Source organism: Tenrec ecaudatus, chromosome 2 (genome assembly GCF_050624435.1).
Source record: "Tenrec ecaudatus isolate mTenEca1 chromosome 2, mTenEca1.hap1, whole genome shotgun sequence".
Lineage (NCBI taxonomy): Eukaryota > Metazoa > Chordata > Mammalia > Afrosoricida > Tenrecidae > Tenrec > Tenrec ecaudatus.
In genome coordinates, this window is record NC_134531.1 from 35,749,441 (window position 1) to 35,764,564 (window position 15,124).

A 15,124-nucleotide genomic window follows, 5' to 3' on the forward strand; every position below is an offset into this window, starting at 1 on the left:
TTTTAACTTGTCTTGGACACCCCATGTACCAATCATTTCAAGAGTCTGATGACTTAGTCTGATGAGCCTTGTTGGAATACCCCGTGCCCAAGGTGCTCGACTCCTCCCGATTAGCTTTAAATAGCAATTCTTTGTCTTCATCAGCTAGCTAGCAAGTGCCAGTTTTCTTAAATGCCATGATTGTAGGTCTTAATGTATAGATTTCCACATCTTTAAAATTTTTCTTTGCCATTTCCTTTTTCTTTAAAACAACAAACTAAACTAAACTGGAATGCTTGTCCTTGATTCAAAAGAAAAGGGCTACAGCTATTTTCTGGCTTTTCATCTTTTTTCGTGCCTGGATTTCGTATAGGCTTGAGAGATGTTGCCTCTTCCAAGTTTTTAAAGACTGGTTCTGATGCATGTTAGAAAGGAAGCAAGCAAGTAGATAGAGTTTTCAGAAGGAGGATGATATTGCTATTTTAATCCTTTGACTGTGAGCAGACAAAAGCTAAGCAGGAAATTGGAGATTACAAAAATGAGGAAGTGGAGGTTTAAATTGGTGCCACTGTATTCTAGGAACACTAAAACCCAATTCAAACTCAACCTTAAAAGTCCATGTTCAACACTATTGGAAATAAGTGGACTTAAGATTTCCTCTACTACAGAGCTTTCAGCTGTTAAACATTTTTGGATTGGAAGGATACCTTTACCTTTGGCTTCTTTGGTCACAGAACCTTGCAAATTAAATGTGGTATCTCATCAAATGGTTCTATTCACACTTTGCATTAGCCCTTCTTCTAAGAAATGGCAGTGTTGATTTGACAATGGCCATGCCTTGCTATGTAGGCTTCAATTACTTACTTGAGTTATATCTGGAACAAAGCAGGGAAAATTCCATTATGGGCTCCATGTGTCTTAAAATCTAAGTGAATCATGAAGCTCCACATTAGGAAATATTTGCAGGCTCATCTAATCCAGGTGTTCTCAATCATTGTGAGGTCATGAACCCCTTATCTAATGAAAGCCATGAATCTCTCCTTTAAACATGGAATACATTTATACCCACACTTGGGTACATAGTTTCAGAGGGTCCATGATAACTGCCAATTCCATGCCCTGCCTTGCAAACCCAGGGACTACAGGTTAACCACTCCTCCCCTCCCCCGCCCCCATTTTTTTTTAAGGGAAATTGTGCTTCAAAAAGGCCAAGTGATATGTTACATTTGTGCTGTCTTTATGTGCTACATTTCCTGGCTTGGTATAGACTAATTGGTGAAGATCAAAGACAGTTTTGAAGCCACTGCTTCAGAAACAAGTGTTAAAATTAAATATGTTAAATTAACAGCATATGATATGGGAGCTTATTTAAGGAAACCCATAATTATCTTTTACACTTACTTGGATTGCCAGAAAATGTGCTTAAGAGTAAACATCAAGTCAGTTCTGTCTCAGCAACCCTGTAGGGCAGAGAAGAACTGAGCCTTTGGATTTCCAAGGCTGTCCGCTGTCAATCTATATGGGAACAGACATCCTCTTTCTACCTCATCTTCCAGACACCTGGCATTCTAAGGTGCAATGCGGGGGTGGAGGTGGGGGAGAGTTTGTGGAGAAGACAGAAGAAATGATTTGAGTATGGGAAGAATTTAAAAACAGAGTTCCAAGGAGGTAGGAGATAACATAGAGGATTTGGCAGTTAGATGATGTCTGAAAAGTTATTTTCAATCCTATCATTTGGGAGTAAATGGTGTTGTCATAACTGAGTTCAGAAATGGAGAAGAGTCTTATGGAGGTGGTGGGGGGAACCAATGGGGCACTGGGTTACTGGGTGACACTGGAAAAACTAAGATAAAACTCACTGCTTTATCTTCGTCCAAGGGAAATAGAATAAAGGGCCTAACATGTCATTTAAATGAGTCTGAAAGGACTTTATATTCTGTCAGGGCTCTGGTACTGAGTGTAGTGGGTTTTACCTGTTGGTTGAGTGATACTGAAGTATCTACAGTGGGGAAAAGCAGACACCCAGCTGCAGGATTGGTTTACATTTTTCCCAGAGGTGATTAGCATTAAGCCAGGATCAGGTCTAGTTGCCAGGATCTAGTTGAAGAAATAAATTGGCAAGTGATGGGGAGTCATGCCTCAGCACTCTCCATGAAGTGGAAGGGCAAGTGTGAAGAGAGCTATAGAGAGAGCACCCCATTGGGCTGTGATCCACAAAGTCAGCAGTTCGAAACCACCAGACTCTCCAAAAGAGAAAGATGGGGCTTTGTACCCCAATAAAGAGGTACAATCTCAGAAACTCGCAAGGGCAGTTCTACCCTGTCCCATGGAACTCAATGGCAGTGAGTTTTGAGTGAGATAGCAAAGCATGTAACATTGTAGTGTGGTTCTGGGTCTGAAGTGCAGGGTGTGTCCCCATGTATGAATTTGTAAAGTGAGGAGGTGGCATTTGACATGGAAGAAATCGGAATCCCAGTCTGTCTGCCCTTCTTTCTTGAGCGAGAGCAGTCCTTTTGCTATCCTAAACATTTTTGTGAGCGGTCACTTCATGTTGACACTGGTTCATTCTTTTTACAGCCCTTTGCAAGCTCTAGCTGAGCCCGGTTTGCCGAGGACCTGCATGAACCTGGTCACTGCGAATATGCTGGCCTTGCAGTGGGGAGACAGAAAATGAGCCACAAGGTCCACAATTATTATTACAAGTTGTTTCAAATAAAGGTGAGTGCTTGAAAGAAGAAGAAAAAAGGCCATGAGAATCAGTCATCCTGAGGGTGGGGCAGGGGCTGGAGGTCTGTGGAGATCAGGAAGTTGTCTTTCTCGGGTGAAACTAATCCTCCGATCTAGCATGACTTAGTCGATAGATGTTGACGGCCCTCCGGTGTATTCCAGTGAGGGCAACCCAAGATGTGTGCACATAGGACTGCACTCCATCTGGTGGGTAAGGCTGACCTTCCAGAAACAGATCCCAGGCTCTTTGGAAGGGCCTCTCTCTGGGGCGTTGAGCCAGCAAGTGTTGCCTCACTCACTCAGTGCCATGCACTCCTAGCTCCCCTGGGGGACTCGGTAGAACTGCCCCTGTGACTTTCTGAGACGGCCACTCTTTAAGGTAGTAGAAAGACTCATCTTTCTCCTGAGGAGCATCTGTTGGTTTCGAACTGCTGAGGTTTAGTAGCCTAGCTACATCTTACCCCACACTAGATTACCCAAAGCTTTGCCATCAAGTCAACTGCAACCCACAGTAACTCTGTAAGACAGAGTGGAGCTGTGCCGCAGGAATTTTGAAGGCCACATCTCTCTCCTGCAGAGCACCTAGTGGGGTGGGCATGTAACCAGTGCCTCACCAGGTCTCCTTTAATCCAGTGCTTAGCCAACCAGGAACCATCTCAATAATGGTGGTTGAACTGTTGGGAGATAGGAAATTTAGACAGTGATTGCTCCAGACATGATGACGTATAAGGGGAAAAAAATAGGTGAAGCTTTACTATTTCCTGCTGTCTTCTCAATTGAGGTTTTTCTCTGGTTAATTTGTTACTGGGTTTCTGTTGTTTTCCTTTTCTGTGTTTTGTGTGTGCATGTTTTCCTGTGTATGCAGTCCAGGCCAGGTGAATCTGTAGAGACTGTAACTAGATTAATGGCTTACTGGGGTTATGAGAGGGGGAGTTGGGTGGGAAATGGGGAACTAATAACAATAAGTACAAGAAGGAAGAACACGTTCTAGAACTGACTGTAGTGATGACTGTACAACTTTTTTTATTATTAAAAGACCATTTTATTGGGAGCGCTTACAACTCTTGTTACAATCCATACATCAATTGCATCAGGCATGTTTGTGTATATGTTGCCTTCATTCTTTTCTAGACATTTACTTTGTAATGAACTCTTCCTTGGTATCAGCTCCTCTTTTTATCCCTCCCCCCATGGCCCCTTGATCGATTGTAAATTATTTCCACATCTCACCCCAACTGCTGTCTCCCTTCCCTCATGTTTTTTGTTGTTTTTCCCCCTAGAGAGGGGTGTATGGTTATGTGTTGATCATTGCAATTGGTTTCTCCTTTATCCTTCCCCCCCCCCTTCCCCCTATGCCTCTGGTATCCCTATCCCCCCTTCTGTTCCTGGATTCCATGTGTCGTGAGCCCCCATCTCTTATCTATACCTGTGTACATACTCCGGTCTAGTCTGAATTGAGAAGCAGCACTGGGATCTTGATAGTTGAGGGTGAGGAAGCCTCAAGGAACCAGAGGAATAGTTTGTGTTTCAGCTATGCTTTACTGCACCCTGGTTGACTCATCCCTTCACAATGGCCCCTCTGCGGGGGAATTGTTGCATTGTCTACAGATGGACTTTGGGTCTCTCCTCCTACCAACCTCATTCTCAACACTATGTTTTTGTTTGTCTGTTTGTTATGTGCTTTCTGATTCCTATTACCCGGTCCAGATGACTCATCATGATAGCACTGACAGTGTGCTTCTTCCATGTGGGCTTGTTGCTTCTCTGCTAAATGGCTGCTTGTTTAACTTCAAGCCTTTTAGACCCCAGATGCTATATCTTTTTAATAGCCAGGCATCATCCACCTTCTTCACCACATTTGTTTACGCACCCACTTTTTGTTCAGCGATGGTGCCAGGAGGGTGAGATCTCAGACTGCCGATTTGTTAGAACAAAGTGTTCTTGTATTGAAGGTGGATAGGAGCAAAGGCCCGCAGTCCGTCCACTACCTCAGTGTATTGCCATATAAATATATGTACATAGGCCAATGCCTCTGTTTTTGTGGCTTAATGTATTTACATATGGCTTGTACAACTTTTTAAGATGAGAAAACTGTTGCAAGATATGAGAATGATATGCCAATAAAACTATTTTTAAAAAGAGATGAGGGGAGGGTACGCAAAGAGAGCATCCCAGACAGATGGCAAGCATGTGTAAAGGCCCTGAGAGGAGGAAGACATTGCTTCAGAAGCTTTCCAGGTACTGGGAATGGCTGAGAGCAAGTGAGAGAAAAATGATACTATGAAAGAAGGCAAACCCTGCTTTTCTAGACTGCGCTGCGAATGTCCCATGAGCAATGGGGAGCTATTGAAGACGTGAGGGTGCATTGGGAGAGAATGAGGAGCATCAGATTTGCAATTTTAAAAGATCGCTGGCTGCAACTTAGAGAAGGATAGGAGGGAATCACCATGGTCCAGGGAAGAAATGATGGTACCTCGGGGATGTCATGTAAGTCTACCAGTTGTGACCTCATTTGTACAATTAGTTAGAAAGTAAATTGATTGCATGACTTTGGTTGACTATTGTTCTAATAGTAATATGTGGAGTGAATTTCTTTAAGAATTAATGAGTGACAGACAAGTTTAGCAGATTTAAGAAACTGTTATACTCTCTTGGACTTAGGTTGAAATGCCTTAGACTCTAGGCCTGGAGTGAGAAGCAGCAGATGATCTCTCTCCCAAGGTTATGAAATTGGTGGTCATTGGCCTTTGGTTCAGATCTTGCTTTGAAAGTGCCCAGTGAATGATGGCCTGGGATCACTGTAGACTTTCTATTTTCATGCTCCTTTGCATAAAAGGAGGAGCCCTAGTGGAATAGTGGTTACACAATGGGCTGCTAAATGCAAGGTCCCTCTCTGAGGGAGAAAAACTAGGCTTTCTAGTCCTATAAAGAGTTGCCGTATCAGAAACCCACAGGGTCAGTTCTGTTCTGTCCTGTCCTAAAAGGTCGCTGTGAGTCAGAATCAACTTACTGTATATACTCGTGTATAAGCCGAGTTTTTCAGCACATTTTTAATGATTTTTTGTGGTAAAATTAGGTGCCTCGGCTGATACTCAGGTCAGCTTATACTCAAGTATATATGCTAATGGCACTGAGGTTGGTTTTTTTGTTATTTGGGTCTTTTTTTTCTTTTCTTTTTTGCTTTCTTATGACATGTCTGCCAGGCATGGCTCTTCCTTTGTGACTATTTGTTTTTTAATCATTTTATTGGGGGCTCCCACAGCTCTTATCATAATCCACTTTGTCACACTCACTTGCACACGTTTCCAGCATCACCTCAAAGCATTTTCCCTCTACTTGAGCCCTTGGCACCAGCTCATCACCCACCCCATCCTCCACCCTACCTCCCTCATGAACCCCAATAATTTATCTTTTTTTTTTTCATGTCTTACACTGACTGCTATCTCCCATCACCCACCCCCCTGACGTCCATTCCCTTGGGGGAGGGGGTTATATGTAAATCATTGTGATCGGTTCCCCCTTTCTGTGCTGAACTTCCCCCAACTCTCCTGGCATCACCGCCCATCATTGGTCCCAAGGGATCCATGTGTCCTGGACTCCCTGTGTCGCAAGCTCCCATCTGCACCAGGGTACATGCTCTGGTCTAGCTGGGGTTGTAAGGTAGAATTGGGGTCTATCTTCCAAATAGTGTGGGGGTTGTAAACCCACAAAGAACTAGAGGAAAGTTGTGTGTTCCGTCAGTGCTATACTGCACTCTGACTGACTGATCTCTTCCTTGTGACCCTTCTGTAAGGGGATGTCCAATTGTCTACAGATGGGCTTTGAGGCTCTACTCCCCACGCCCCCTCATTCACCTTGTTATAATGTTTTTGTCCTGGGTCTTTGATGTGTGATACCAGTTCTCATCAACACCTCATGATCACACAGGCTGATGTGCTTCTTCCATGTGGGCTTTGTTGCGTTTCAGCTAGATAGCCACTTGTTTATCTTCAAGCCTTTAAGACCTCACACACTATATCTTTTAATAACCAGGCACCATCAGCTTTCTTCACCACATTTGCTTATGTCCCCATTTTGTCTTTAGTGATACTGCCAGAAAAGTGAGCATCACAGAATGCCAGGTTATTAGGACAAAGTGTTCTTGTGTTCAGGGAGTTCTTGAATAGAGGCCCATGTCTGTCTGCTGCCTTAATACTTAACATATAAATATATGTAGATAGATCTTTTTCTCTATCATTATGTATAAATATATATGTACATACCTGTATTTAGACCTCTAGAAATGCCCTTTGCCTCCTAGCTGTTTCCTCTATTTTCTTTGACTTTCGTCTTCCCACTATCATGTTTGCCCTTCATTCTGGTTTCAGTAATTCATCTCGATTGCATTACCCTTGATCAAGCCCTACCAGGTATCCTATGCCCTCCTCACCATTGATTTTAGATCACTGGTTGTTCCCTTGGCCCTAGGTTTGTTAACACCACTTCCTTTCCCCCACTTCCCATTCTCCCATGTCCCCCAAAACTGTTGGTACTGTTGTTTTCTCCCTTGGTTTGCTTATCCTGTCTGTCTTATGTAGATAGACATGCAGAGACAGCAATATGCACAAAAACAAGGGAAATCAAAACAACAACAAAAACAACAAAGAAAGAAAAGCCTATAAATAGTTCCAGGCCTGTTTGTTGACCTTTAAGAGTGTTTTTCGGTGGAGTCTGATGGGGTGCCACCTCCTGTCCCCAAGGTCTGTTTTTGGGGACTTCATTGCTTTGCTCACCTTGCTGCTCTATTGCACGCCCTTAGCATTTCGCCCTGGAGTGGTGGGGTCAGACCGGACACAATTGTCCACAATGTGTCTCCAGTGTTGTCCCTTGTAGTGCTTTGAGTCAATAAGGGACATCTTGTCTCATGGTGGAGCTGGCCCTATGGTCCTCTCTGTGCATTGCCTGCTCTGAGCAGGAATATCGTCCTGGGGCTTGATGGGCCAGGATGTGCTCCACTCTCTTTGTTTGCTCCTGTGTGCTCTGATCATCAGACGTGCCCCTCCCTCTGAGCTGTAGCTTCAGTGCTGTCCTCTGAAGTGAATTCTTCTCGGGGGAGGAAGGGGTGTCCACGTAGTTAGGATTGGGGCTGGCAAATGGGGAGCTTTTAAGGGGCTGATACCATACTTTTTTTTGCTCCTTTGTGTAAAAGTTGCTCCTTGGGAGAAAGATGGGCCATCTGCTTCTGCAAAGAGTTACGGTCTTGGAAACCTGCAGGAGAAGGTCCATCCTGTCCTAAAGGATCACTGGGAGTCAGAATTGACTTGGTGGAAATGAGTTGTGTTTTGGTTTTCGTGGGGGTTTTTGGAGAAATTTTTGATACTATATTTCTAGTTTTCTAGTACTTCACAATTATAAGCCTTAATATGGGGTCTTTTTATTATTATGTTTACAGCATACTTAGACTTCTATTCTGTACATCTAGATTCTTAGCTCTGGAGAATTTTCATAAAACCTTCCCCTTCATTTTCTTTCAGAAATCAGATATTATCCCATCTGGATTGAACTCAATTAGACGGCCCCCTACCCCAACCCCACCCCTCCATCTCTTATGTCATTTGCCTCTCTCTTATTTCCCAACTTTTTCTTCTAATACTTTACTTTTTTTAAATTTCAGTTATATTTTTGAAGCACTTTTTCTTAATGACTGCTCCCCTCATTACTTGTTTTTTAGGAATGTGGCAGAATCTCACATCACTGTCAGATTAAAAAGGAGAATTACTCCTTGCCATTTGATTATTGAAGATCAAGCCACAGCCAACACAGCATGTGTCCGGGTTTAAGAAGGCTGACAGTCACTTCCTCACTCCTTGGTGTTCTTGCTGGCATTTTAAAAACTGATGAGATCAAAGTAACAATTTTATGTTCAGTGGAGCCAAAATAGAGAATTGGAGTTTTAACCAAAGTTTTTACTCCCAGCAAACAACTTATTCCTACCTGAGTCTAGTAAAGAGGGAAGTTTGAATTTCCTAATAGAATTCACCTATGAGTAACTGTGAACAGAACTTCCTGGAAAGCCAGCTTGTAGCATATAAAACGAGCCCTCTGAGTAGCAGGAAAGATCTCATTACCAGCAAGAGCCAGGAGTGGTGTACATCCTCTGGACCAAAGATCCCTGCTGAAAGGATCCAGAAGACAGCTATACTATCAGAGGAGCAGCAACAGAACCAAGAGCCAGAGCATGGAACAGAGTGATGGCCTTCCCAACCCACAGAGCAAGTAAAGATGAATCCTTTGTGTAACAGGCTGGCTTGTGGAGCGGGGTGCCTCTGGGGATGGTGGACTTGCTGACCCACAGAAGTGAAGCTGAGTGCCTTTGGGAGGTACTTACTGGAGTAGCGAGCCTCTGGACACTTAACTCAGGGAACTGGGTTTGCTGACTCAGAGCTTGAGCTGAATACCTTTGGGTTGAAGCTTCCCGTGAACTAAAACTAAAATGCCCTGTGGGCATTTATTAGCACACCTGAAAGAACTTTGTAACATGTCCTCATAAACAACTCAACCCTGAGCATCTCACTGGCATTACAACTTGATGACTTCCTTCAAAAGCCTTTAAATCATGATTTTGCCTGTGGTTTCTGTGTAACCATTGCAGTGGATATTAAATCCTAGAGAAGCAAAACAGAGAACGTTAGTGAAAAGACCACATGCACACATCCCGCTCATTGAAGACACTAGACCATTTGATGACGGACTCTGGCCATTCATAAATTGGAACGGGGATGTTCTTTAGCGGCAATCAGCTCACAAGGAAAAGAGAATAGTATTCCCACTGCCATTGTCTGACCTTGGCAACCTATAATAACATTTATTTTTAGCAAGAGAGATTTATTCAGCATTTCTCGAGCACCAAGCAGGGCTTCCCATTCCTCGGAGGCTGTGGCTTTGTCTCCAATACCTTTTCCTAAACTCTCTATCAAAGCCCAGCACAGTGTTACAAACCATACATCAATTGTATCCGACATATTTGTACCTATATTCCTTCGTTCTTTTCTAGACATTTACTTTCAATTGAGCCCTTGGCATCAGCTTCTCCTTTTTCCCCCCTACCCACCCAACCATGACAATTTTTGTTTGAAAATGATTTCTTCTCTTTCTTGCAGGAGCTCTATGATTTTTCCCATTTGATTTAGATTCTCTCTTTTGCATGGCTGCTCCCTTGTGCCAAATAATACCTAACTGCCCATTCTGATTTGACAGCCAGGTACTGAAAACCTTATTGAAATTTTGTGTATGTGGGTGGAGTTCCTCAGATGGGTCCATGCTAGGCAGCAGTCAGCAAACTTGCTCTTTAAAATGCCAGAGAGGAATATTTTTTTTAACATTTTATTAGGGACTCATACAACTCTTATCACAATCCATACATACATCAATTGTATAAAGCACATCTGTACATTCTTTGCCCTAATCATTTTCAAAGCATTTGCTCTCCACTTAAGCCCTTTGCATCAGGTCTTCTTTTTTATTCCCCTCCCTCCCCGCTGCCCCCTCCCTCATGAGCTCTTGATAATTTATAGATTGTTGTTTTGTCATATCTTGCCCTATCCGGAGTCTCCCTTCACCCCCCTTCTCTGCTGTCCATCTCCCAGGGTGGAGGTCACATGTAGCCAGAGAGGAATAGTTTAAGTTTTGCCGGCCACAAGATTTCTGTTGCAACTTGGCACTTCTGTCATGGAAGAAAAAAAGCAGCTGTAGACAATACATGGGTAAACAGACACAGTATGTTCCAATAAAATCTTATTTACAAAAACAAGCATCTGGGCAGATTTGGCCATCCCCCATCGTGTGCTGACCTCCAATCAAAAGTGGTCACGTGGAAAGCTAGACTCTTGCCTGGGACGTAACTGCTAGAACTTCTTTGCACATGTTGCAGCAAGAAGAAATAGCACCTGTTCTAAACAGAGACCCATGGCCCTTTCAGCTCCCAAGTCTCAAGCTTACTTCATCACTACCTTCTTTTGACAAATTATACTGTGATTTCCATCCCCCGGGTAGACCTGTTGTTGCCCCATCGTTCATTTTTATCTTTCAGAATTATGTTGAAACATCTCCAGAAATGCTCTCCTCTAATCTTTTTCTGCACTTGTGTGTTGGGTTATACAGTTTTAAATTTGAAAATTAAATTTAAATATATCAAATGTTTATCTTGACAGATTTTCTCAAAGGACACAGGATACTTATGGGGGCCATATTAGGAAGAATTTTTAAGAAAACTGTATTGATAAGAAAAAAGCCAAGAAAGTTGTGATGAGACTTTCCTCCAACCCCGTTAGGATGCACTTGCTGATTCTTCAAAGATGTCAGGCACTGTTCTAGAATTCCATTGGGAAACCTCACTCCACCCACTCTAAAGCCCTGATATTTCCCCCTTCAGATTTATTTTTCCCCAAACACAAAGAACACTTCAAAGGAACACATGTAGAGCCCCATGAGATAGCTAAAGTTTATTGTGCAACTTGGCTGGTAAAAATGTGGGGTTAGTTGAAGGGTGGAGAGCGAAATGGCTCAGTGAGCCTCAGCTTTCTATTTCTCAGATCTCTTGCTTTGTGATGGTCGGACCAGGTTACAGCTGCCTTAGCCAGTTCCCTGCTTCAGCTGGCAAGGCTCACTTCCTGCAAGACATCCCTGAGTAGAAGCCACATGGACCTACCCCAATGCAGCCCTGGGTGCTGGAGCAGCCCTGTGGAGACCCCTGCCAGCGCTGAGATGCTGACACAATCACTGACTCAGCTTTCCTCATACAGTCGGCATCGTTGCATCTGTTTTGTGAAATAGAAAACTTTGTGGATTGGTGTCGGGCATATGAGCTAATGTTGGACTTGTGGGCTTAGACAGCACTGGGTTGGCATGTTTTCTTGATGTGCACTTAACCTTTATAGAAAACTCTCTCTTATACCTATGAGTTTCTGTGGATTTGTTTCTCTAATGTGCCTAGCTACACACACTGTCAAAGATGCAAAAACTGATGCCTTGACATGATTTAATTGAAGAGTGCAGAATTCTTTGGGAGAAGGGTTAGAGAGAGGGACACCCCCCTGCTATCTAGTGTCTATACCTAGACGAAGAGAATGTCAAGAAACAGCAGTTTCAGTTTGATGTTTTTGTTTAATAAAGGTTTCTATGGCTCTTGGGTCATTGCATGCCCTGATTAGAGGCAACCAGGCCTGGGCAACATCACCAAGAACATGTACATTTGTTCTGTAAGAAACTGCATAATCTAAAGAATGTCATCTACCTGCCTCTCAGACTTTAAACACACCTTTCTGTTATTCTCTTCCTTTAACCATTCTTATAAGATATTTGTCCCCCCAAAAAATGCACTGCACTGTGGTAGATACTTACTCTGTTGTCAGTATGAGTAAAGGGGTGGAATTTAGCCTGTCAGGTCGCAGCTTGATGACCTCATTTGGAGGCACTAAGGAGATAAATAGCTAGCTAGAGGTGGGACATTCACTCCCTCCCTGCAAGACATTACTGACCATGAGCCATATAGAGCTATGCTGATCCAGCTGGAGCTCTGGAGCTGGAGCAGCCACATGGAGACCCACACCAATGCTGAGATACTTATAGCACCACTGGATCCACAAGACTCCACCACTGGCCTATGATCTTTCTGCATTCAGCGGCATTGCTTCTTTTTCGTGAGTCTGAAGAGGAATTTAGACATTGGTATCAGGCATATGGGCTAATAATATAAGACTTATGGAGTTGATGTGGACTGGGCTGGGATGCTTTCTCAGTATTCAATTGCTCTTGTTGAACTCCAGCACTCAGTACCACGGTGGAAACTGATGCTGGGCCACTGGTGCGATCTTGCCTTCAAGAATAATCCCACCCTGCATCTGTGGAACCCTATATAAAGCGAGCACACCACCTGCCACCTCGAGGAAGAATTGGACCTCCTGCAGCCACACGGGCAGGTGATGAAGTCTCAGTTATCTTCTTACCACTCTATTTCTTCTTTGTTTCCTCGCTCGCCCTTCTCTTTCCCACTGCAGTCAGTCTCAACAAGCTTGGGTTTGTGTTGGGATTTGTTTTCTCTCTTTCTTCGTTTTCCCTATTTTTATTTGTTCCTTTTCCCCTCTTTCTCCTCTTCTCTCCCTCCCTTTCCTATCATACACCATTACTGGCTACCAGGTCACTACCCTCCGCCTAGGGCAAATCAACCCAAATAGCATGGGGAACTCCAGCCTGCCCTCTGTGGAAGTGCTGCACACCACATGAGGCAGCTGTGACAGCCCTCTACAGCATGCTGCACTGCTGAGGAAACCTCTGTCAGACGACTAAGGTAATTTCACCAACTAGGATAATTCTGCCCAACACCACTGGGTCCCTGCATCAAAAGGGCACACCAACCTGCCATCGTGGGGCGGGGTTTAGCCCCCTCTGGCCCCACAGTCAAGCAATCAGGGATAAGCTATCCTTTATTTCCTCCTCTCTTTCTCCCCTCTTAACCCTCACAGCCAATCTTAGTGAGCCGTTATTTTTCCCCTTTCTCTTCTTACTTTTGTTGTCCTTTTCTCTCTTTACCTTTATGATTCTCTCCTCTGCCCATCTTTGCTTCCACATGCCACGCTGGTTTCCAGCCCCCTACCCTCTGCCTAGGGCAACTCTGCCCACCAAGTGGAGAGAACTATAGCCTTCCCCCTACGACAGTACTGCACACAGCATGAGCTAGTGTTTTCCTTCAATTTTTTGAATATGTTGCTCCACTCTCTACTCTTCTTCATAGTTTATGCTGATAGATCTGAGCATATTCTTATTTGGGAACCTTTATTTGTGATTGCTTATGTTTCCACAGCTGCTCTCATGATTTTCTCCTTTTCCTCAAAGTTGAATAATTTAACTATTACGTGCCTTGGTGACTTCTTGGGATTCAGTCTAGCTAGTGTTCTTTCAGCCTCCTGAATGGTTACCTGGTTTTCATTCATTAAACTGGGGAAACTTTCCTCCAAGAATTCTCTCACTATTGTTGCAGATGACTTCTTTGTTCTGTCTTCCTCCGGTAAGCCAATAATTCTAATGCTGTTCCTCTTCATAGCATCAGACATAGCTCTTAAGTTTTCTTCAGCGTCTCTGATGATCTTATTAGATTTTTGTTCGCGTTTGTTCAAGTCTGCCTGGCTGTCCTCCAAGTCACTGATGTGGTTCTCTGATTCCTCTAGTTGCTTCTCGAGGTCCATGAGTCTGCTACTGGTTTTTGTTATCTCCTCCCTAAGCTCCTGTATTTCTCTTTGATTTATGGCTTTTACCTCTTCTATCGTTTCATCCTTTTTCTGTTTTGTTTCCCTCATATCCTGTATGACTCCAAGTAGCATTCTGAAAATTTCTTTCTGTGGCAGCCCAGTGTCTGCTTCTTCTATGCATGTCATTATGTTCAAGACATCTTCTGCCATTGCCTTTTGTTTCTCCCGTTTTTTCGTTGAGGTCATTGAGGCTGATGGCGTTGTGTTGTTTTAGAGGAGCTTGGTGCCATTTTCCAGGGAGTGGAAGAGCACTGGCTCTCTCTGGGAGACTTGTAGGAGTGCTTCTTCGAACTGCCTATAGCTTACTTCACTATGGGATTAACCTACCACTTTATCCTCCTGTGTGTTCCCTCTCAGGGGAGTGACCCAGCAGGGTTGCCTGTTTTGGTGTTGCAGAGGTTGGGCAGAGGTTCCTGCCATAGTGTTGAGGGGTGTTGGCAGAGCTGCCTTATGCCCCGAGGCACACAGGAAGGAATTCCCCTGTAAGATGTTGAGCAGAGTATCCCCTGGTGGAGGTCAGCAGGGCTTTACCCACCCTCACTAGCTACACAGGGTGGAGCTCACCTAGCTGGGTGTGGCGAAGGCGTAAATGCTCGAGGCTAAGTGGGGTGGTCTGAAGGTTAGCAGTAGAGTGTGAGAGACCAAGAAAGAGACAAAGAGGAGGAAAAAGGGGTTAAAAAGCAACCCCGCTGAGCCTGGGGGGGGGCAGGGGGACATAGTGAAGAGATAGAAACAATATAGATGAGTCCCGATCCCCGCCAGTGGAGCTGCAAGGGTTTAGTCCCTGCTCCGACACGAGGCAGCAGCAGCAAGCTGTGTTGAGAAAAAGCCCCTGCACAGCCCTCCAAGACTGAGAGGGGGACAGGGAGGAGCTGCAAAGGTCTAGTCCCTGCGTCAAGGCAGGTGGCATCAAACTGTGGCTGTGTTGAGACCAAGTCGTCCTACAGGCTCTCAAACTCTTTTTTATGAAGCTACTATAACTCTGATGCCTAAAGCAGACAAATATCCCACAAGAATTGAGAACTACAGACCCAGATATCTAATGAACACTGATGCAAAAATCCTTAACAAAACACTGGCCAATAGAATACAAAGCATATTTTAAAAATAATTCACCATGGCCAAGTGGGATTCAT